The sequence below is a fragment of the Nothoprocta perdicaria genome, unplaced genomic scaffold (assembly GCF_003342845.1).
Source record: "Nothoprocta perdicaria isolate Ctin4 unplaced genomic scaffold, notPer1 scaffold_149, whole genome shotgun sequence".
In the NCBI taxonomy this organism is placed as follows: Eukaryota; Metazoa; Chordata; class Aves; order Tinamiformes; family Tinamidae; genus Nothoprocta; species Nothoprocta perdicaria.
This window is the reverse complement of record NW_020454638.1, coordinates 983,828-1,006,973: the sequence shown is the minus strand read 5'-3', so window position 1 is coordinate 1,006,973 and position 23,146 is coordinate 983,828. Positions and strand designations below refer to the sequence as shown.

Sequence of the window (23,146 nt, the reverse complement as noted above, 5' to 3'; positions counted from 1 at the left end):
CTATGCTAACAAAATGATCACCATTTGAGATGCGACATATTTTTCCCATATGCTGCAAATGTTTCTTTGCATACTTTATGAATTTACTTCACTATCTTAAGAAACATTGGGCTTTAATTCCTACTGGTGCAAGGACACCAGATTAGATGGGCCATTGGTCTTTATTGGCATTTTAATCGCTTCATTTATGAAACAGGAATAACTAGCAGGGAGGATGGAAAGCACTGCATGACTTGCTTGTTTCTACATTCAAGGGAATAGCATTAACCCCTGACTTACCAAACAGCAGCTAAGTTAAACCTTCTGTCACAGGAAGTCTCTTCTCTACATTGCTTCATCCATGTTGGAGGAGATATTCAGCATTTTATTTTCGAAGAGCACAGATTGCTCTTTCCAGTCACCTGAAACACAAATAGTCCTTCTACAGTGATGCAATTTATTCCTTATTGCTTTCAAAAACACTTTTTCTGAATAGCAATTCTGTCTCTGGAAGTATAAGAGCTGTAGGCTACAAAATGGCCAAGGATTCAGGGCACCTATATGCTGCAGAATACATGATTCATTACTTTTCTTCATTATCACRTGAACAGGATACCATAGCCCAAAAGAAGGTGAATTCACAACAGATTTTTTAGACTTGGGAATACTCCTGGTATGAACTGCTAGCTGCAGAAAAACCCAATTTGCAAAACTTCCTCCTCCTCCTTCTTCCCCCAGTCCTTTATCTGTGGATTCTCTGTTCAACCACATCAGGGAATCAAAAGGGAAGGTGACATTGCAACAGTTTGGAGCTAGCATGACAAAAATTCAGATTCTCTCTCTTTTCTAGTAAGGTAAAAAGGTTAAATGCACCTTTAAAGATCTAATCAGTCTAGTCAATTAGTGCCAGGCAAATTTTAGCTTGCAAATTGAGTGCTTTATGGAGTTGTGGCTGCAAGACACTCAGAAGTTTTATATCATTACAGGTTTTCACATGAATTCTTTTACATGTYGATACTATTCTTCAAAATGAAGAAGAGATTGTTTTGGTTTTCTGGGATTTATTCTAGAGCTGCTTGTAGTGGAAAATCTAAATTGTCTCTCTTCATCTCCCATTTCTTTTTCAAAAAACTTTATGAGACGTAGTTGTCTCATCAGGGGACACAAGAACTGCCCAAACCACTGCTTTGTCCTTGCAAGTGTCCTAAAACAAGCTGTTACTGAGCCAAGTTTAAGTTTCCTGGCAGCTCTACACAGCTTGACAGCTTTTAGAAAGCAAAGAAACTTCCAGCTTACATTTCTTCATTTGCAGGTTTCAGTCCCAGCCTGCAGAAGTCTTAAGTGTCTCAGTCTCTGGTCAGAGGCCAAACTTCTCTTGAAAATGTTCCTGGTAGCYCCAATAGCAAGTGATGGGAAATTTCTCTGAAAGTTCAAGAAAAACAAAATAGAGCCCACAAACAAACATAATTAAACTGTTAAGCTTCTATTCACATGACTGGCTGCAACTGCAGAATAATGCTCTTGGCTTTCCTTTTTGTTTTTCTCTACTATTTTTCTTTTTATAAACACACTGCCATGGGGCTGTTTCTTACTCTATTTAGAAATGCACTGATGTGAAGCAAGTGCTCATTCTGATTAAAAATTGCTTCTAGTCACCCACAGCTTAGTAGGATACACTTCATTTCTGGTGTTCTTCCCCGGCCTGATATCTCCTTTATCTTAAGTCAAGGTATAGCTGTGGTTATGTCACAGCATTTCCCTCATTTGCTTTCCTTATTGTTCTACAGGACAAACACACACTCAGGCACMAACTCATGCTATTAGAATCTGATATCTGACAAGAAAATTTGTTTAAATACCATTTAAGTCCTCAAATAAATTCCAAAAGTTCTGGAAACCCTGTTATTACTGGGAGCTACAGCATTTTCTAGTATTAATACTTCAGTCAGATATCTCCTTCACAGAGACCATTCAGGCTCCAGATTGAAATGCATTGAACTAAAATGCACTTTACAGAATCTTGAAGACACAGCAAGTAGCATCACATTGTCAAGTTACTTGCCCCTCAGGGCATCCACTGAGTTAGTTATATAGGGTATTTATAAATTCATTTTTAAAAACAAAACACCAAAAACTAGTCTAATATCTATATCAAAATCTTCAGGTATCAAAATAATCTCCATCTAGACTTCACATCTGCTGTAAACTTTCAAATTGATTTATGCTTTTAAGACATTTAATACTAATTCTTTCTTGATTTGCCACACTGCTACAGCAGCAACAGCAGCTGTAGCATTTTGACTTGATGTAAGGCAACCGCCACCTTCAACATATTATTAGAAGGCCAGTAAGCAAGGAAGTAATTAYAGGAAAGCTCCTCTGCCTCCAAGAATTCATTCTTTCTACCTTTCAGTCTCTGCTGACAGGAGAGGTCAGTGTCGGGAGGTCATTTCCCAAACACTTTTCCAGAGCTGCTCTCACCTGCACAGGTGAGTGCACCTCAGAAAACCTCAGCAGATGAAAGTCTAGACCTCCATATTTTTGTGTACTTAGTAATTCCTTTAAAAAATACTGTGAATTCCAGTAGAGAGGCTGCTAAAGCTGATTGAGAAATAAATCTTTATTTCTCATACTCCAAGGGTGTCCCATATTACCAACTTATTACCACTAAGCTCAGAGCTGCCAGTTTCCAGAATGCATTATGAAATATAAAAATAAAACCAAGGCAGGATGTTGCAAAGAGAATTGAGGATATCCTGGTTTCAGGGGCCCTCRGAGACATTTAAGCAGCAGCAGTAACTGATGACAAGCATGTGGTAGAGCAAAGAGGCCATATGTGCACGTGCTGAAAGGGGTCTCGGGCAGACAGGTTCTCACTACAGACCTTCCCTATCTCATTCCTTCAGGGAACTTGCTCCAAGAGTCACTCCACTTCATCACAGAGACACCAATCAACAAAAGTACTATCTCCACGTAGAAAAGCTGACATTTCCTGAACATTTAATGCACTGCTTCCCTCTGAAAAAGGAAAAAAGCTTCAAAAACTCCAAAATATCTTTTTCATGCCATTGTAGTAGAATGTATTTTGCCYCCTCCATTTAAAAACACTAGTTTGTCACACATTTTTCCTGAGAAAGCAAATGGGAATATGCTTTGACCTTGCTGAGTAAAAGAGGGGTCTTCCCTCCTAGGGAAGCAGCACTAAACACAAAATTGCTAAGAAAGCAAACAAGAGTGATTCACTAAATTTAAAGCCTTCCCAAATACTGTGCTGATTCTGCTATGTAGAACTCRGCAAAAGTTCTTTTCATAACTTGGAAAAGCCTTGTTTGTACAAACCAGTAGGTACTATAACCTTAGCATAGTTGCTTAAAAAAAGTTTAACTCAAGAAAGTACTTAAGCTTATAACCTTTAAACTTTTTCTACCCACATGAAAATGCAGTAATATATGGCATGGGTATATTTGGCATGAAATCAAAATGGCCAGAGATTTAATTAAAATAAGTTATTGTTAGCAAGAAAGGTCATGCTAAGAAAAGGTAATTTTGGGAGTATATTAGCAACAACACTCCAGTGTTATTTGCATGTAAGCTATATATTTTGCACTTGACATTTAAAAAAGAAATTGGAACTGTTTTATAATGGATGCTTGAACATTTTTTGTTCTTGTGCTGCTTTTGTTCATATTTTTGTGTAATTGGTTGGATCTCCCATACACCAGTAGTTCCATTTCATCCTCTATGCCTGAATGCTTAGCTGATCTGGGGCTCAGTTCACAAAGACTGAGCACAGTAAGAATAAAAAGCATCCTGCAGGCTACTCCTTACCTGGCTACAGTTTCAAATAAACAGATCTTCACTAGAGTCATTTATTCTGGGATAGGTAACTGCCTACCTTACTTCAGCCCTTTTTGTTATTCTAACCCAGAGTGATTTAAATGGTCAAGAGCCCTGGTTCCATTTTGTTTAGGAGAGAYAAGAGTACAGGAGGCACAACTTTTTGAAAGAGGGTATATCTTATTATCTAATKAAAGTAGCACTATGTTATACAAATCAATTTAGCTTCAGATAAAGCAGATGGTGAGGTAAAAATGCATGAAATCATTTAAGTCAGTGTGAATTTCTAATATGAAAATTTACTGCTTTCTATACTCCTGCTAAATCTAGAGAAGCAATATTCTTGTGAATGATCTTATGGATGTATCTAACAAGTCATTATCATTCCATAAACCATGATGTAGCTGGGATCCTAACCTAGAAACAGAAGAATGGCAATGCAGTCTTGGCATCCAGAATGATTTCAGCTAGAAGAAGCCTTTAAAAGTCTCTCCAACTCCTTGTTGAATGCGCAACTGAAATATAATGTGCTTGTAAATTAAACACATGTACTACAAAATTTCCCTTGCCCTCCATAACTCTACTCCTATACACCTATTCACAGGAGAAATGTCTTTGCAAGTACTAAGCAAACTACTGGACCAGCTGGGATGGCAAACCAAATTAAGTAAGAATGTGCACAGAAGCTATGACAACTATAYGTAGGAATGACTCATGAAGCTAAAAATAACGTTTATTAGACTTTCTCCTTTCCATCACCACAACACAGAGAAACACGACTTTGTTTCAAATACATACACACATCTGTCCTCAAGAACTTGAAAGGAAAAGAGTTCTAGTTTCCAACAAGCCTTCAAGAATCAGTGGAAAATATTAGTTGCATAGGAAGGTAAATATAGAAACTCTAAACAATCAGTTGATTGTTGCATAATAGAACAATTTGCCCTATAGACTCAGATATCTTAATATATTGGAAACTAGCMGAGAAAAATCTCTCTAGCCTATTTACAAACTTGTGCATTTGCAGGAGCCTCTTATAGCCCTAAGGAGTACAGCAAGGTTGTTTGTGCTATTGCACTGAAGGCAGGGTTCTCATCTCTGAATTAGGAGGATGTTTCTTAATAGGTGTTTTAACAAGTGGCTGCTGAAACATTGTATRAAAAAGGCTGAGTACATTTTGCTATCTATTAAGTACTTCAAAATAAATACTAGCAGTCAATCTGCCATGGTGCTTTCCTTGRAACTGCCTTGCATTTTTGCCAGCAGGTCAGTTTTTATATCACACCCCAAGAGAAACAACTTTAGCACAAGCTATATAGTTTCAGAGAAGAGGAATGTATGTCACAAACACAAAAACACAAGCTCTGTGGCTCTGCTGCAATCTACAGTGTGTTCTGCTTTGTGAACTCAGAGCCCTATTTACAAACCTTATGAAAACAAAATGGAAACAATCATCATTTCACCAATTTTGGCTACTTTTGKTCTCTTACTGTATCCAGTAACGCACAGTGCACATGTTATGGCCTAAATTCATGCAGAACAAGTAATTATGAAATATTTAACTCTGATTACAGCCACTGTTAGATAAGTGATTTTCTTTTATGCTAGGTACAGAAGAGTTACTGGTATGCTGGGATCCAAAAGCTGACTGCTGCCTTGGGCAGCAATATTACATTTGTTCCTCCTAAAAAAGCAACTACCATCACAAGCTGGTTTCAAAAAAAAAAAAGGACACTCTTTACCTTAGAACACCATGTTACAAAATCCAGCTGACTATTGATGAACAGGTTGAGCCCCAGAATCCATCATCCCCTGGACCAGGTCTGTCTATCTGTCATGTCACACACTGATGGGAGTTCCTGCACTTAGCTGGGTTTGCCTTCTCTCCTCCCGCTCCGTGTTCACAGTCCTGGGCACATGTGCAGAGGGACCCAGGAAAAGCCACAGTCAGCCAACCTGTAATAGTGGACTATTTTGTAACTGTAGTACCTGACATCTGTTTTGAGGTACAGAAAAGAGTGMCCCCACCACAGGGTCAGTTTGCAGAAGTCTGAAACAAAAGCAAATGGAAAGGGGAATCAAAGTCTAAATATACCCAGTATGTCAGAGTTATTTCAGACTGTGTAATTTAAGCCAAATTTTCACCAGTGGTCTAATCTGTGCTATAAAATAACTATTAGCATAAATGCATATAATTAACATGAATATTTTGCAATTACAGCTTTAAAGATCAATCTTTTTAATTATTGTATTCTATGCAGATATGCAAATAAGGTCTCACAGCTCAGTCTTTCAAAGTTATCAACAGCAATAAAAATAGAGCTGTCACCAAGTTCTGTCTTCTGAGCTAGCCACAGAATAAGTTGTGCTGAGACACCCTGCACGGATTTCTTCATCAACCAGTGGGGGAATTGTATACAGTTCYGCATTCCTATTGCAACAAATGATAGAATTGCCAAAAACAAAACAAAACCCTTGTTCTTAATTTATACAGTATCTAACATAACTTGGCTTAGCGCTACTTGAATAAAATTTGCAGTGATAGTAACTCAAAGACTTGATAGAAATCTGTTTTTTGCCACAGTTACCAGCTGTATTTATAATCTCCAAAAGATCCAGATGTTTTGACAAACTATAAATTCTATAATATCAAACCAAGCGTTATAGACTATGTTGCCTTTAATCCTTCAGGAATTGATTTATGTTACAAATTTTCCATGATTGATTTTTAAGATTACTTGGATTACCATTAAGCCAGCAATCCTATCATTTCTCATTTCATCCTGTCTGACTTTTTAAAACACTGACAGAATACGATCCTCTAATAGCCAGCAAATGCACCTTCCACTATCTCCTTCCTGTAGCTGGATCAGACAAACATTTTCTGAATAACCTAGGGAGATTTTCTTTTCTTGTTAGATCAATCACTTTGGTAATAAAAACTGGAAGCAACYTAATTTTGTTCCTAATAATGAATGAAATTTCACTATACACTTTTCACTTAGTCTTCTCCACTTCTAGGCATAGGCTGTTTCTTTTACCTGTGGGAAAACATAAACCACCTCCTTCCCTAAAAACATTTAATCTTGAGCAAAAAGGGTGAAGAAAGGAGCTAGTACATATTAATTCCAGCTACATTTGAGTGTCATGATCAAATCTGCTTTCAAAGCATCTAGGAGCCAAGAGAACTAAGAAAAGACAATAAATACATGGCAAAAAAAAAAAAGAAAAAAGAGTATTTCTGCAGATCATAAACAGGAAGAGTTCTATATGTATTTTCATGTACTATGTTCAACCTATGAAAGTACATCTTTAGCTGACCACTTCAGCACAAYATATACACTTTCACAAACCAGTGACATTTTGAGGTATTCCAATTTCAAACACAAAAATTCAATAGTTTTAAATAGCTATCAAAAATATCAGAAAATTAGCACTGAGTGTGGATTGAGTCTGGAAGAACTGTATGCAGTGAAAAGTTATTACTTCCAGCTTACTACAAAGCAGTTTTTCAGGGGAGGAAAATATATAGCCTGTGCATAACAGGGAAATAAGGAAAAAGACCACAGCAGTATTTCATTTGCCATTGATTTCCTTATCAATATTCTGTACAAAATTAAGACATTCAAATATTGCCAATAGCCACAAGAGTGTACTGCTTTAGGACTGCCAAAAGGCAGGTGACACTGGAACTGTGGGGCAGATTAATTCTTCCAGGAGTGCAACAAACCCGTGCTCTCAGAGAGCACAGAAATTATTTCCTGCTTTGCACTGAAGTTTCCTTTACAGGAGAAAAGGCTCAATAGAGTTACTCTAGGCTATCTGTGCTTCTTATTGACAGGATCAGTGCTGCAGGTGCTTAATTGCCTAAAGCCATCACTTCCGAATGAAATAAAGCACTTTTCCTACATGCTTCCTCTCTTCCCTTACCTCACCAGAAACCTTACATTTATTTTTGTCCCCATGGGAAAAAAACTACTGCCAGCAACTAAGATGGGTCTGAATTGATTAAATGATTAACATCCTAGAGTAGAAGCTTAGAAAGTAAATTTTCTATTACCAAGCAATTGCCATTGGAAAGTAATCTTGTTTATTAGCTGCACTTTTACCTTCTCTGGAGGGTTTCTTGACATAAGATGAAGTTTATTCAGTCTATATAGTTTAAAACTATAACCATGTCCAGAAAAGCATGCGTTTACTGTGTCATTAAACCCGGGTAGGGAGGAACGACCTGAAGAGTTCTTAGTATCTTACAAACCTTTTTATTATTTCAATTATCATGGCCAAATATTCTGTTTTATACTGCAAGTATAAATGAGATTTCCCAGTCTTTCCAGGTGTGTTTACATCCTAATTAATTTGAGTAATTGAGATAAGCAGCAAGAATGAGACTGCACAAAGCACAGGAACAGGTACGAAAAGGCAAGGCAATGAAAGCCAATTCAGTAACCATCTACCCAGAGAAAGCTGCTGGGAGGTACATGCAATAGACTGTCTGCACAGTTTGTTCCCATGCTGAATTTATAATTTCCAAACTTCAGTTTAAAAGTTGTGACCACTTCTTTTCCTTTGAAGGAAAAAAGTTCACCCTCACAAAGATGGGYTTTTGGTTCTTTATTCAGCAGGAAAAAATGAATGATGCTGTATCAAAAATTCTTCATAACACCAAAATGCATCCACTTTTTCCACATAGCAGAACCACTCTCACCAGGATTTAAGGCACTTGCTTGTTCATCATTCTGCCTCTACCTTTTCACTTTTTGCAATTCTGCCTTTCTAGGAGATCCAGAAAAGGCTACTGTGTCCTGCCCACCACCACCCATGTGCACCATCTGCAGACACAGTGTTCTGCACACACTRCGTTTACGGATTTGGTGATTTGGATGCACATTCAATCAGAGAGAGGAGACTGATTGATCTTAACACACTGCCAAGCCCCAGCTTCAGGCTACAAATCAAAACAATCTTTCTCAAGTTGTGTGTTATTACTTTTCCTTTGTTGCTTATTGATTAACTGTCAAGGCTAAGATTTTTTTTTAAATGAGGCAACTGTGGTGGTCTTTTTAAAAGTTTATAACAGAACGTATATATACACACACACATGTTAAGGCTAAGATGAAACAGGACAGTTCAGTGGGGCATTGCTGATTATCAAAACCTCTGCTCACAATGACCTTGTAAAATARAGCACTAACTCATTTTCCAAATCTCATGTCCAGTCTAATTTCAAGACAAATATCCATGCTCTTGGGGAAATTGCACAAAATGAATTCCTACCTTTTTGGTATTTTTCATTGTGAAATAGGACATACATTAACTGTAATGAGAACAGGGCACTTTGTTTTAAAACAATGAAGATTCAGTAAGCCCATTATTTACCTAGACTAATCCAAGTTGACCTACATTTAAAACACTTCTTGCATCTCAAAACAAATATCCCCATCCATTTAGTTCAAATCCTAAACTAAAGCCCAGGCAAACTATGAATTTCTGGACAACAGAATCAGGGACAACAAGAGCCCACAAAAACCCCACAAACTGGAACGTAAAATTCAGTTGAAAGCTAAAATACCCAAAAGATTTCAATTGAGGCAATAAAAGCATTTTTTCCCCATATGAAAATCTGCCTATAGAACTATAATAAAACTAGGTTAAAAACTTCATAAAAATTCTTAGAGCTTTGAAAATACTGAAGTAACTCACTTTAATYAATGTTGCACTGCTGATGCATGGTTATCTTTCACTACTATACATACACTAAAATCTACTGTTCTAGGAATTAACATTGTCTTTTCTTCTGTTAAYGATGTCTTGTTCATACATCTCTACTGCACAAAGCCAGTGCAACATTAAACAACAAACCCAGCCAGCTTTTCTCTTTCGCTTTGGCAACAGCCAGTCCCCAGCTCTAGGGATGGGACATCCCAGCAGAAACTCCACACTGCAGATTACATCAAATGCCCCATACTCCATATTTATGTCACTCTAGTTGAAATGACCTAATAAATTAGCAACAAAGAACAAATAGTTATAGAGGATTTGAAACTGTCAGTGCTGTGGGTGGGTAAGCAGCAGTGACAGCGTCCCTGACTATTTTCCCTGACATTTTTGGCCCTAGCAAGGGCTTTATTACAGAACTGCTCTTTTCCTTCCTCTCAAAGCTGTGAAACTAGCCTCGTGCCTTAACTGCTACAGACAATATGTCAAAAATGCTATAGACCGTTCTTTTCCTTGCAGAAATAAATTCCATCTCTTTTTAATTAAAAACCAGTAGCCTAGACATTCTGGTTGTGAAGAGTAGATTCCTGATGAATCAAGCCTTTACATTTAATTTAGAATCTACTTTTTTTTGATAAATGGAGAGCATCAGCTTTTCAGATGGAATCCTTAAAATATATTAAGATACAGCCAACTAAGATGAAGGCAGCATTTTACTGTATTGGAAAAAAAAAGGATTGTTCCCCAGCTCTTGCTGATATGTAAGCTAGCAATAAGTATCACTGTTGAGGACACAGAATATTTGAAATATGAGTACAGTCTGTTTAAAATAAGAATACAATATTTGGCTGTACAACTGGAGAATGCAATAATGTGATAAAAGTGACAGTTTTCTATTTCATATGGCAGCAGCCATAGAACACAAGATGTGACACAAAAGATTTGGAATAAGACGCTCGGAGTATGAGTCAAGTATTGTTCACTTACAAGCTTCTGAGTTGTTCATGTAAGGGCTTCAGACATAAAACACCAAAATAATCTTTTATCAAATTAAGATGACAGCTTAGCACTGCTTTCTATAAGAGTGATTAATTTGTTTAAATGATCATAGTAAATGTTCTCTTAGCTGTTATTAAAACAATCTTACATACAAAAGTTCCCTTWCTTTAAAGTCAATTCTAACTTTTTTTTAATCTCCTTTATTTCTGGATATCAATACACAGGTTGTGAACCAGTTGTAGGTTCTGAATTGGGCTCCTTTTTACAGACCTATGGAAAAATATATGCAGTTCAGAAGAGATGACAATGTGGACAGTAAACCTAACTTATACATGAAGAGTAGCAGAAACACAGATGTTTACTATCTCGCTTTTTCAGGATTTTCCATTTATGATATATAAATATACCTGATTTCTCTGAAATATTCTATTACAGATGCAAGCAATTCTGTTCATTTTCATGTTAAGTGAATGACTATCACTTTTTCCTCTTAAATCCAAAATTAATGTTTGGAAAACCAGTGAGAAGTAAAACTGATCTGAAGCAGTATTCCCAGAACAGCGAGTGTCAGCTTGTGAGAGGACACATTTATCACAATTTACGTATAAATGTGTTTTTAGAAGTAGCCATGGGACGACTCCAATTACAGCAACTACAAATAAACTCTATTTTTTAATGCTTTGTTTTGCCATACTACAGGAGAGAAGCAAGTACAAGCCTAATCATGTATTTCTGACAGATGATGCTATTTAATGTGTGCTATATTTAGCAGCGAAAGAAATCCCTAYGCTGTACTTACATAACACTTATTGCAGGGACTGCAATAATGGCTATGCAGACAGGAGTGTCTTCACTCCGTTAGTGCTCACCTTGTCCATGACCCACGTGCATCTGTCCACAGCACTTCTGCGAGCTGGTTTAGGTACTCAGGAGCAGGGGCACAGCTGAGGTGTCCCCAGAAGCTTAAGGAGGATTTCAGAAGACAACCTCAATGAAACCTAGGCAAGGTTTAAACGAGTTTTTGAAGACTACTAGGCTATTTATATTCATAGCACAACGTCACTGCTACATGCTTGCCACCGGAAAAGCACTTACAACTTCTAATTGTGTTGTAAAGTTATACATTAAAAACATAGCTAGCTGGCAGTTCCCTGAGCTTCCTGAAGCCTCAAAGTTAGTCTCCACCAAGGGGCACTGGCAGGGAGCATCTGCACTCAAAAACCATGCAAGGGAGGCAATTTCAGACCTACTTCAAGTTGACAAGTCCACTGTTTAGCAAATTAGTAATGAAAATTCTTTTAAAATGCACAAAGTACAATGAGAAATAATTGAAGTTACTGCATTAAACAAAGGTGGGAGAGCTTATAACACATCAGGAATTAGAGAGGCGGCAGTAGCTTGCTCTTTTTCCTTGACTACTTGCTTCCTGCTTTGGTCTTCTGTCCTAAGCATCTCGTTCATAGCTTCTCTCCTTTCCTACGCTAGTTAAGTAAGGAAACTTCAACTAATCAACACAACACAGTTTCACAGTCACCTACTTGTGAGACAGTTTCCTTTTCATTGCAGAAGACGACAAAAGAGATCAAAACTCTGGACTAACACTTTAGACTTCCCAGTTTCATCCAGCACCAGCCTAAGAGCTTCCCTTCTGTTAAGGTAAATTAAGATAAAGGAGGGGATGGTTTCTTGCCTGTCAAATACATATACACCAAATCCTTGTTTCTTTCTAACCACAACTGGAAATAGCTCAGATACATAACAAAAAAGGGRGAAAAAAGGGAGGATAGGGGAAGTGTCAAAACCTGATACTTAAGGAATTCAGGAAATTGGGGAAGGAGATGAGGAGGAAAGTGCAGGAATTTAAATATGAGTGTCTGGGGCTAATTTTCAGAATAGATTCTAAGTGAATATTCCTTGAACATCAGCCTACTGTGTCACAAGCTGTGCATCAAGAACCCTGCAATTCATTTAGAGAATTCAGACCATCTCCTGCAGCTTCTTGAGGTTCTGCTCAACACRCCTGCAGCTTGGCTAGCAGTAACAGGTCCCATGTTGCACAGAAATACTGGATAGTGCAAAAGTACTTGAGGGGAAGAAGTTAGAAAAAGCAAAGCAAGGTTTACGGAGTAAGCAAATATTAGTCCTATAAAAAGAAAAAACCCACAATATTAGAAATGAACCTTGGTGACTCCTCTAACTTAGCACAGGTTAGGCTGCAGAGTGCCTATCACAGCAGTAAACAGACCTAGTTTTAAGTGAGCTGCAGAAATTACAAAGAAAAAAGTTTCAAGAAACCATCAATCTGCATTCCAAGAAGAAAATAACACAGTTGCAAAATCAGCAGTGGAAGTGAGACCTGTGAGGAACACTCATTTTTTGTTAAYAGCAATTCCTCTAATTTTGCTCTTCATCTTGTGTTGGTAGCCAGCAAGATTAGGGTTTTTATAACTGCACTTCTTGCACGGAAAGTATCACATAAACAGCTTCCCCTTGGACTCACAGTGTGGTCTGAGGTAAGAACTGTCTACAAAACCAGTCACATTACTAATATCAGCTAAACTGCATTTATAACTGAGATGCGTTATCTTTTGCAAGAGATTAATGGCTTTAACTACCAAACCACTACCTCCTTCAGTGATGCAAAGGTGTACAAGCCTCTGAGCAGCTCACCTATTTTTGTTCTAGCTTGTACTAGTTTTTCCATCCCCGTGACACTGAAACATCAATGCAACAAACTTGACAGTGACGCAGTTATTCTTTGATTCTCCAAATTTCTCTATGGTATTAGTTTAGTGTCTCCTCTTTTATTACCAAGTCACTCTGAAAAGCCTACTGACCCCTCGATAGTTCTCTGGGGGGGAAGTTGCCTGGCAGGCCACAGGTAGTTCATTTTACTTTGCAATTTCAATTCTGCCTCCTCCTGAGTAAAAGGAAAGACTCCATTCTACTGGCAGTCAAAAGAAAATATCTTTCACACGTATAAAGTATTTGCAAGCACTGCAACRTGATTTACCATTTAATGAATAATGAATGATGGACACAATACTTCTCTACTCTTTGTTCCCTATATTCTGTAAGTTGGACTATTATCTATCATTTTTTCAACACATAAGTCTATGCTTCCTGCTCTGTGTGTACCAGAGAAGATGGAAAAAACCTTAAGTAATCTGCCTATCTAGAACATTATACTGCACCTCTCCAGTGCACAGTTTTAATTTAGATTTGTCAATAAGGAAATACAACAATTCAAAACAGACAAGGGATCAGTCAAAAGCATTTTTCTAATGCCAAAGCCAGTTGCCAACAGTTTACTTCCCTCTTCTGATACCAGCTTGTTACTCATTACATCCAGAATTTTGCTCAGAATTGGCTCTCTCACTATCTACCACATGCTTTCAAAAAAAGTACCCCAGTAATTTTACCACGAATGACATCTATACAGCCCTTTTTTACCATTTGTCTTTTTCTCTCAAAGTGAAGGTATCAGAAAGTTTCTGTTTTTTCATTCCCCCTAAGAGCTATGAGGTTTGTTCCAGCCCACCCATAACAGCCTGGACAGCTGAGTTTTGAGATCTGCCAAGAAATTACAAATATGACAATTCTCCACWAGAATAAAAACCAGTAGAAAACAATGCGTGTTTCTGACAGTCAAATGAAATCATGCTTTCTAGCTCCATGAACTCAAGAAATTTCCTAAAGGTCAAGATTATGCTTCCTGTGACAAGCTTACCCCAGTATTGCTATATTGACTCCAGCTGCCCCAGAAATAAGTCACCATCTTTCTTTGCCTAGTTCAGTGGAGGCTTTCTATGAAAGCCTCTGACTGTGCAGTGAAAGAAACAACACAGCTCCAGCAAGAAGGATGCTTCCTGGCTGCTCACCCCTCTATCTCTTGATTAATGGCTGTGGGACTAAGAAAGGGGTGCTACATGTCCTTTTCTACTCCAGATCCACACTGCAGACACATTCACAGATCAGGCAACARTGACTGCTATTATAGACATGGCACTCACCAAATATGAGTCTTTACGGTTATCAGTGAAATCAAATCATTGCCAAGTATTGGGAGAAAGATGCCTCTCCTCCACACTGCTGCTCTCATTAGATGAGCAATTGGCTCTAGTGCTTCATTTGGGTTTCATCTATCATCCAGATTGAGAATGATCCTTGCTAACATGAGGAGCAGGTTACCAAGTTATAGTTTGTTGCTGTGTAGTTTCCATACAAATAAACAGATTAACAAAGGTCAAGCCATTCATCCAAAGCCTTATCACAGTGCAGGTACAAGTCAGGGGGAAAATTTAGATGCTTCTTATTCTACTACTCTCATACACTGCCCTTCATTCTCAAGCAAAAAAACAGTACTTCCAGCAAGTTCTTTTTCACTTTGTTCTTTCTCCCCCTGATTGCACATGATGAAAATAATTAAATTCACTAAGACAGGGAAGATACAAATTAAATGATCTTTCTCAAGAACTCATTTCTATCAATAGCAAGCTATTAGCCAAGCCATTGCAAGCAATGGAAAGGCTGTACACACTAACAGCAGCCCATTAGTATGCTCCTTAAGTACAGTAGAAATATCATTTGCTTTTGGAAGAGAAGCAGCAGAAAGAATAAGTGATGTATCTGAGGAGAGAAAAGGAAAGAATTCCTTTGCCTGGAAGGAAAAACCTTGCACATAAGCTTAGCCTTAGATGTAGAAGAGCCAAGGACAAAGCCCACATGGAAAATTCTGGCTACAGAGCTGGTCTCCCAGTTCTCCCCGCGTGCGAACGCTGCAACAACTCACCAGGCCAGTCTCAAGATGACATCCGAAGAGCATAGCCTGCCCAGCAAGACCACGCATTTATTTAGCCTGGAAAAAAACAGTTACAAAAGATGRCAACCAGGCACCTATAATTGCCAAAGTAAATCAGAAAATATCAAGGGCAAACTACCTACAAAGTTGGAGCCCATTAAGTGTCTCCATTAATTGTCTTCAGAACATATTAAACCCTGGGGTTAGGATTTTCATAGCCTGACAAAATGGTTATCTGCAATACTTATGCCTCCAGCATACTATGATTACTAATGAGCTAATTAGTAAGGGTTGTAACTAAGTCTAAGAAAAGACTTTTGAACATTATTTCCCTTCTACCTTCTTGCTAGTTTTGTATTACGATGAAACAAACTAATAGCAACAACATACCCATCAAAAAATGGAAAAAACGTGAACTAAAATGCCTGGATTGACAATCCTACTTAAAAGTATTGCTGTTYTGCTTTGCAAACATTGACTTGAACAAGMGGTCTTAAAGCATGCCAGTTCACAGTTACTTTAGTCCAGTGATTATCATCTTTACTTTTAAGTATAATTTGATAAACTCCATCTGAAATTATGGTCAGGGACACATTTTGTGGAAAGTATTTTSGTTTAATAACTTTTAGCTATATTTTTTTCTTATCCCCTCCAAGCCTTACACCAATTTCCTCACTTCTACTGAATCCAGCCTCTCTGGTTTATCCTTTGCTAGCAGAAAGATCAGTGAGCAAAGTGGCCCACGGCAGCATCGCAGCTTGCACACAACATATAGAGCAGACTCTCACATTCAGCTTAAAACCCACAAGAGGCAACCTTGGATTTCTGCCATATCCTCCTCTTAGACCAATCAGGGAAAAAAATTAAACAGTTCAGTTAAGATCATAACTTACCACCCCAATATTTCCATTCTCCCCAAAATCACTCTCCAAGTCATCTCTTCTTACCTTTCCCCTCCTCCAGGGCAGACAAAGCTTTTGCTTCTAATTCCATTTGACAATTCAGAAGATCACTCAGGAATGCATCATGGCTTTATTTCCAGCATTCGAGTCCTCCATGTTCCATAATGGATGATGTCTGTAGTTAACCGAGGCCTGAGATTTCCCCAAAAGACCACAAAGCTCTTCCAATACAGGTAGCTATTAAAGCAACATGTCTTAAGACTTTTCAATCTGCAGACTATCTGACAAAAATACTCAACCAAAATTGCAAGATGACCTCCTGGGAGGTCAGTTCTGGTCTGTCATAAATTTTGCTGTTTTGATCTGCTGTGCAAAGTCATTTCAAAGGACAGCCCGGTCCACACAATGAGCACCAGGCCCCAATTCCACATACCAGACACGTAACTGCCACTCATCACATACAATCACATTTATCATAAAATATGCCTTAGATACTACTCAAAATGTTTCCCTGTAAAAGTTCAGGTTGAGGAAACTTGTGTTTCAGCTCATTTAGAGTGGGTGAGGAAGAAAGAAATATCAATTCTATTTAAAGTTTGGCACTTTCTCCCCAAATAGGCACTGTCCATGAACTGTAAGAATAGAAAACATCTGTGATTATCTATGGTCAAGTAAAAGCCTTCACTATATTCTGCTGTTCTTTAACAAAAAGAAATTAGTGAGCATGGTGTTTTTGAATATCATGTACAAAACTCATGCTCAACAGCATTATTCATATGCTTAGATGAAGCCTGACATCCACAACCCACTCTGTAAATAAGGACAAAASTCCCATTCTCCCCAACAGCAGGCCCAAGAGCTGTATCAAGTATCAAGTGTATCAAGTAAAGACATTRCATGAGATATACGATTTCATGAGATCTTAGATTAGGGCAGAGAAAAGGTAAAGAAACGATGATACCTATATCCCCTTCCTCCACGCTCTCTGTAGGACACTCTTATGAAGCATTCATGAAGTTTATCATAAAAATAAAAATACTAGGTCAGCAATTTAACATTCAAATTGAGTCATACTATCTCAGTAAACAAGCAACTCAGTAGCTCTGAGGTTAACAGTATAGACTCTAAGCTTAAACTTGCTTCTGAGAATGTTCTCTACTGCCTCTAATTATGCAATGATAAATGATCCATCATCYGAACTGCTGTCAAAAGCATCAGCACAGAAGAAAGCCATAATCCTATCCAAGRAAAAATCTATTTAGAAATGCACAAAAATCTTCATTCTTGGTGCCCTCTTTCCCAAATTTGCCTAGTTGGTTTTTGAATCAAGTGAAACAATAAAACATTTGATCTCAACAAAAKGAATTTGTGGTTACTGCCACTCCAGTGTGAAAAAATATAAGAACTTAAAACAACTGCAAGTGAGAGCGCTTTTTATTTGGTTATAAAAAATGTTTTTGTTCAGTTGCATCTTTTGCTGCATGTCGCTCTTATGCCAAGACTAGGGTTGCTGAGTACCAGTCTTCTGATTCCTCATCTGAGTAGAAGCCATTTCTCAAGATGACGAGAGCCAAGATCAAACAGCAACGCTATTAGCCCTATTTGTTGTACCATTATTTTCAGCTATCCAATTTTTCTCAGGCTGCTATCACAGCCTGTAAAGTATTACAGGCTTTATTTGCATTTGTCTGTTTGTGGGTCTAAGTGGTTATTAATTTGTTTAATCTAAAATGGACTTCTACCTTGTTTGTGATCCCAAGCACTAAAAGCTGAGCTACGCCTCTGCCATCACGAAGCTGCTTCCAAACAATGAGAGCCTGTTCCCAACCACTGCAGTCTGGCATCCAATGATCTCCACAAGTTGCACGTTTAATTAGAGTGAAAAAACTCATTAAGGTAACTAGAATATTAAGATGATAGCACTGTTCTGTGTAGCAGTGTGCACAATCTAATGTGGCAGATGGCACAGACTGCAGACACCTGTGCTGGGTTTGCGATCTTGCTGACAGATACAAAGTCAACAGTATAATTGTAAGATACATAACCATAAAACAGGATCTGAAAATAAAATACCCATTAAATCTTCTGTTTTCTGGATGCCTGTTGGTTCATAAAACAGCATKTCACATTCAGTCACTGAAGGCGAAACAAGAGATGCACAGGTTGAGGTTTTATTTTTATTTCTTTAAATGCCACTTGCATTTTTATACTTTAATTCCCTTCAGGAGCTGTACTTTCCTTTTTGCGGCAGTGACAATGCAGCACTACCRGGGTCACGGGAAGCCTTATTCCTCCTTCACCTACATCCTCAGATGACATATTCACTTTTGCTCCTCATTAGTCCAGACTCAGTGCTCTGAGGGATYGGATTAGAAATGTACAAGCTTTAAGACGCCCCAGCTTGAAGCTACTTTCCTGATAACACTGCATACAGATGTGATGTGAGCTCTGATTTCTCTATATAAAATTTTATTTTTGTTGGGTTTTAYATACCTGTTAAAATCAAAAAATGATCAGTAAATCTCTGAAAAGGTTTATCTGAAATTATATTAAAAATGGAGGAAAGCACACCTAAGAAGTTCCCATGCCTTAATCACTTTAGATTGAAAAGGAAAGGGAAAGTCAGATGATTGAACTGCCACAAGACCACAYAAAATAAATGCTCTATTTTTTCCGTTATGTTTGAGGAGGGGGAAAATATATATCGCTTGCACACAGAACTACTGGCAGCAATGGCACAGTAACCACTCACAGAAAAGAGKAGATAGAGAAGAAAAAATATTTGTTACATTCACCTTCTAAAAATGAAGCTCTACCAAGAAGCACTTCTCCAATACCTAAATGCCTTGTGCAATCAAAAAAAGAAAGCAAAATAAAGACTTAGCCAGCCTCCTCAGCATTTCAAACACACCACATTTCTTTTTTATTTGCTTTTGTTTAACTTCATAGAAAAATAGTAGCTTGCAGCATGCCTTCTTGGAAGGACTATATTAAGATTCATGACCAATTTTGTTGCCTGGACCATACCAAATCTTGCAAACCAACCAGTGTGCTCTTTATTGAGAACTGCCTTTCAGAAGTGAGGCTAAACTCATCTCTAATTCCTGGGGCCCAGTTTTTGTCTTCCAGTTTCTCAGTGCAGAGAGGAAATACAGCAATAAAATGCTACTGCCTTGGAGAACTCTAAAGGCTTCTGCCTTGGACCTTTTGGTTTACCTAGTAAAATTACAATTTGTGTTTCATCATTTAAAATCTATGCACACAATTTGGTGTGGATTTTTTTCAAAAAGCCTGGATTGTTCCAGGCAGCTTTGTCAGAAAGTGAACTGCATGTTTTAATTTTGCAGTGTTTTGGATTTCTTTCTCATTATTTAAATAAGCTTGGACAAGTTCCACCAATCAATGATGAAAATTAATTTCTTGTAATTCCTGCATAAATACATCTCATCAGCACTGGCTTTTTGTATCAAAACCCCAAAAGGGCAAGAGATGCCAACCAACACATGCTGACAAATTCACAATTATTGGCAACCAATGTAATGCCATCATGTTTTGTGAATGTCCATGTTTTCAGAAAACCATTAATCTCTCCATCTCTCCCTGCAGGCCCCCACCTTATGTGGTGCCAAAGCCACATTATCCATTTCTTCAGCRTGATCTTTCACCTTTAGGTCAGATATTTAGCCTACCAGACAACATTTCTATTTACAAAGTATTCTTTCATACCAAGACAGACATTTGGACTGTCCTATTTGTCAGAGAAGTTGTCCTTTCATTGAAGAATAGTCTTACAGAGGGCAATGACATACATATAAGAAAACTGATGCTAGATTTGTCTTCTGTGAGAAAAAAATGAAACATTTCACAACAGAGCATAACACCTTGGCTTCACAAGAAAATAAAGTGCTATGGAAATACTGAAATACCCTGGTCACACTCAAGTTTAATACTTAGGCTAATTTATATGCAATGCTAGTCTTGCAACTCAGTTCACATGAAATTGTCCCAGAAGCACAATAATCACCCAGTCTTTAAGACTATCAAAACATATGATGTATTTTTCTCAGAAGAGTACAAAATATACACCATGAAAAAATCTATATGACTTCCATATAAGTCTTTATAAAGATAATAAARATGAGTTTAAACTTTTGTTTATTATAAATTATTCCTTGTTTCCCTTAAGYGAAAGCAGACAACTGGACAGATAATTGGAAAAAATATAATATGCAATAACCTCTCGCACTTTTCTGATTACGGTCCACAATTTTTCCTCTTCCAGGAAGAATCTCATTACACCTGGGTTCAGTAGAGTTCTCACAAACTTTCTCTAAGATAGGACATTATTTATTTTGATCAGATTTACAGAGGAAGGAGAGAAATGCCAGGAAACTCTATTAATGCAAAAATCCTAAGCTCTTCCCAGACTAACTTTCATACCAAATTTTTATATCTGAAAGAACAGTGTCTGAAAAAGTATTTTGCATGAAAAGAAGTTTGTTTCTCTAAGAATCAACATCTGGGGAAAAATAATTTAGTCACCAACTCTCTTCTGAAAATAGTTTCAGTTGCCATACTCTACTTAGATTAGGCAGTTTCTTCACATTAAATTTGTGCTGCTCTATTTGATACAACTAAACACAGATCTCATTTTTCCTGTTTGAGCAGATTTGTCAGTCACACAGCAAAACGCCTACCTCCTAAGCAAGCAATGCTCTTCTAATACTAACTGGAAATACAAAGGAGGGAAGTATTCTACCTGAGAATACCAAGAAGGGTGGGTTGAAATAAAGACTTGGTTACAAATGCTCTGTAGCTGGCAGCAGGATATTGCATGGATTGACTTCCTTCATCAGTTTAACACACACTTTCTTTGAAGACTTTGTCTAGTAGCATAAAACAATTTTATCCCTAAGAACAGATAAGTGAATGGTCTGCTCAGCTATAGTATCACCTCATATTAGAGTTCACCATAATACTTTAATGCTTGGCAGATTACTGTGAGGTGGCCTACCTGCATGATGATGCATTTATCATTGTCCATGGAAGCATTGTATATGGAAACAACTTTGAACAGCAGAAGAAAAATAATCAGATCTGATTTTCCTTCTACAATTTGCAGTTCCAAACTCTGCCAAAACAAGTCTAGAGAAGCAAGAGTCAAGAATCACTGTTTTTGAGCTGTAGACATATATACTGAAAAAAGTCACAGGTGAGCAAAGTGGCTTTTCATGAAATGAGTAGAAGAACCAACAACAGGCCCAAAAAACTTCYTTTATTTTATATAAACAATAAAGAATTCTTCCTTTTAAGGTCATCTATTTCCAGAACAGAAAAATCTTTCCTGTCACTATTTCAAATACAAGACTGGCTTTGGGACCAGATGACATCTCTTTTGGTGCAGAAAGTCCACAGATCTGTACTTTTTGTTCCAGACAGTTACAGATGTTGGCAGGCTGTACATCCCTAGATGCAGGTATAGCACTCAATCATATTTCCTGGGTTACCCATGACACTGCTCAAGCCATCGTCTATGCTCATTACCTTGTACTTGAACTTTCTGCTCAGGAAAGCACCGACTTGGCAATACAAGAATTAAATACCATGAACATCACTGTTCAGGTATTTGAAGTAAAGTCAGACCTCCATTCCCTTMAATCATCACTCTCCTCTCCTGTTCCTTTCCCACAACATTTAATTTCTGCATCTAGGGTTACCAAGTCCTGCTGGAACAAGATATCACACACAGATGATGGGAGTATCTTTTAAGGTAACACACTTGAATCAAAGTAAATTACATGGTTCGTTTACCATCTATTTACTTGTTAAACAATTCAGCCAAATCCCTTCATATTTTAATTTTCAGCACAGTGGTAGCCCCTTAGCCTGGCATTCTTCACTTTTAAACAGTATTTCAACTGTGTCTATGGAACTAAATCTTGTGCTCTGCCAAGCTCCCATAAACAGATTTTCTTACATTATTCTCACATGTTTTGATGCCATTCATGTGACTGGATTATAAGTTATTTATATGATATTTAATGATATTTTCTTCTAGGAAAACAAGAGGAATTAGGAGACTAGTTCTAAAATTGGGAAAACAGTCATAAACCTTTAAAATATTTAATTTCAAAACATTTATTTCCTGTGTGATTTCATGTCATCCACTATAACCAGCCAAATTCAAAGCAGATATTGGTTTAAATCATATTGTTATACTTTTTACAGACTGAGCATATTATAGTAACATAGATCTAATTATATGCACCTATTTCTGCATTTATTTATTGTACTTAAAGAGGAAAATGGGTGCACACTTGAGCACCCRCTCAACATAGAAACCAGTCCACCAGAATTACCAAGGCTTTCTTTGCCTGATATAGGCCACTTTCTCAGTAATAAGTTACTCCTTCGTCAATTGTTTCAGATTTAACTGATTTAGTGCCACATTTGTTTTACGCAGAATACAAAATATTAACAGCTCATTAAAAAGTTGTAAATACCCATTATATCCAATATATGTAATTCACTTGAGGATAGACACAAAGTGGGCTGTAACCAGATTTTGGGGAGGTGTGTGTGTGTGTGGGTGGGGGGTGAGAGCAGCTTTTCCCAACCTGTAAAGAACAGATGAGCATGTGTTGCATGAGATATGAAACTGCAGAACTTAGGAGGGTTTATTATTAGCAGGACTCATTTTCTGACAAAATAGGGTGGAGAGAGAAAGTAAGAAAAGCAACAGCACAGTGAGATTCAGCTTCTTTGGGGAACTGAAAGCCCAACCCAGCATCCTTTCAGGACACCGACTTTCCTGCCATCAGAAGGATGCCAGTCCAAAGATCCTCTGGAGACTGAAATCAGAATTTCCTCTAATTGCTTATTTGCTCAGCTCCCTAGACAGCTGCYTTAA

At 37.7% G+C, this 23,146-nt stretch overlaps 1 long non-coding RNA gene across 3 annotated transcripts in view; it reads right to left on the bottom strand.

The window, feature by feature from the left end:
* Positions 1-23,146, bottom strand: part of LOC112943429 — a 113,024-nt gene that overhangs the window by 18,850 nt on the left and 71,028 nt on the right. The window contains exons 1-3 of one of the 3 annotated variants that reach the window (XR_003248567.1): positions 15,326-15,389; positions 1,276-1,401; positions 280-401 (exon numbers count right to left, since the gene is read on the bottom strand). This is a non-coding gene — a long non-coding RNA (uncharacterized LOC112943429). Of the gene's footprint in view, positions 1-279; positions 402-1,275; positions 1,402-5,558; positions 5,622-15,325; positions 15,390-23,146 lie in introns of those variants that run through there. The other 2 variants (XR_003248569.1, XR_003248568.1) reach the window with 2 other exon arrangements.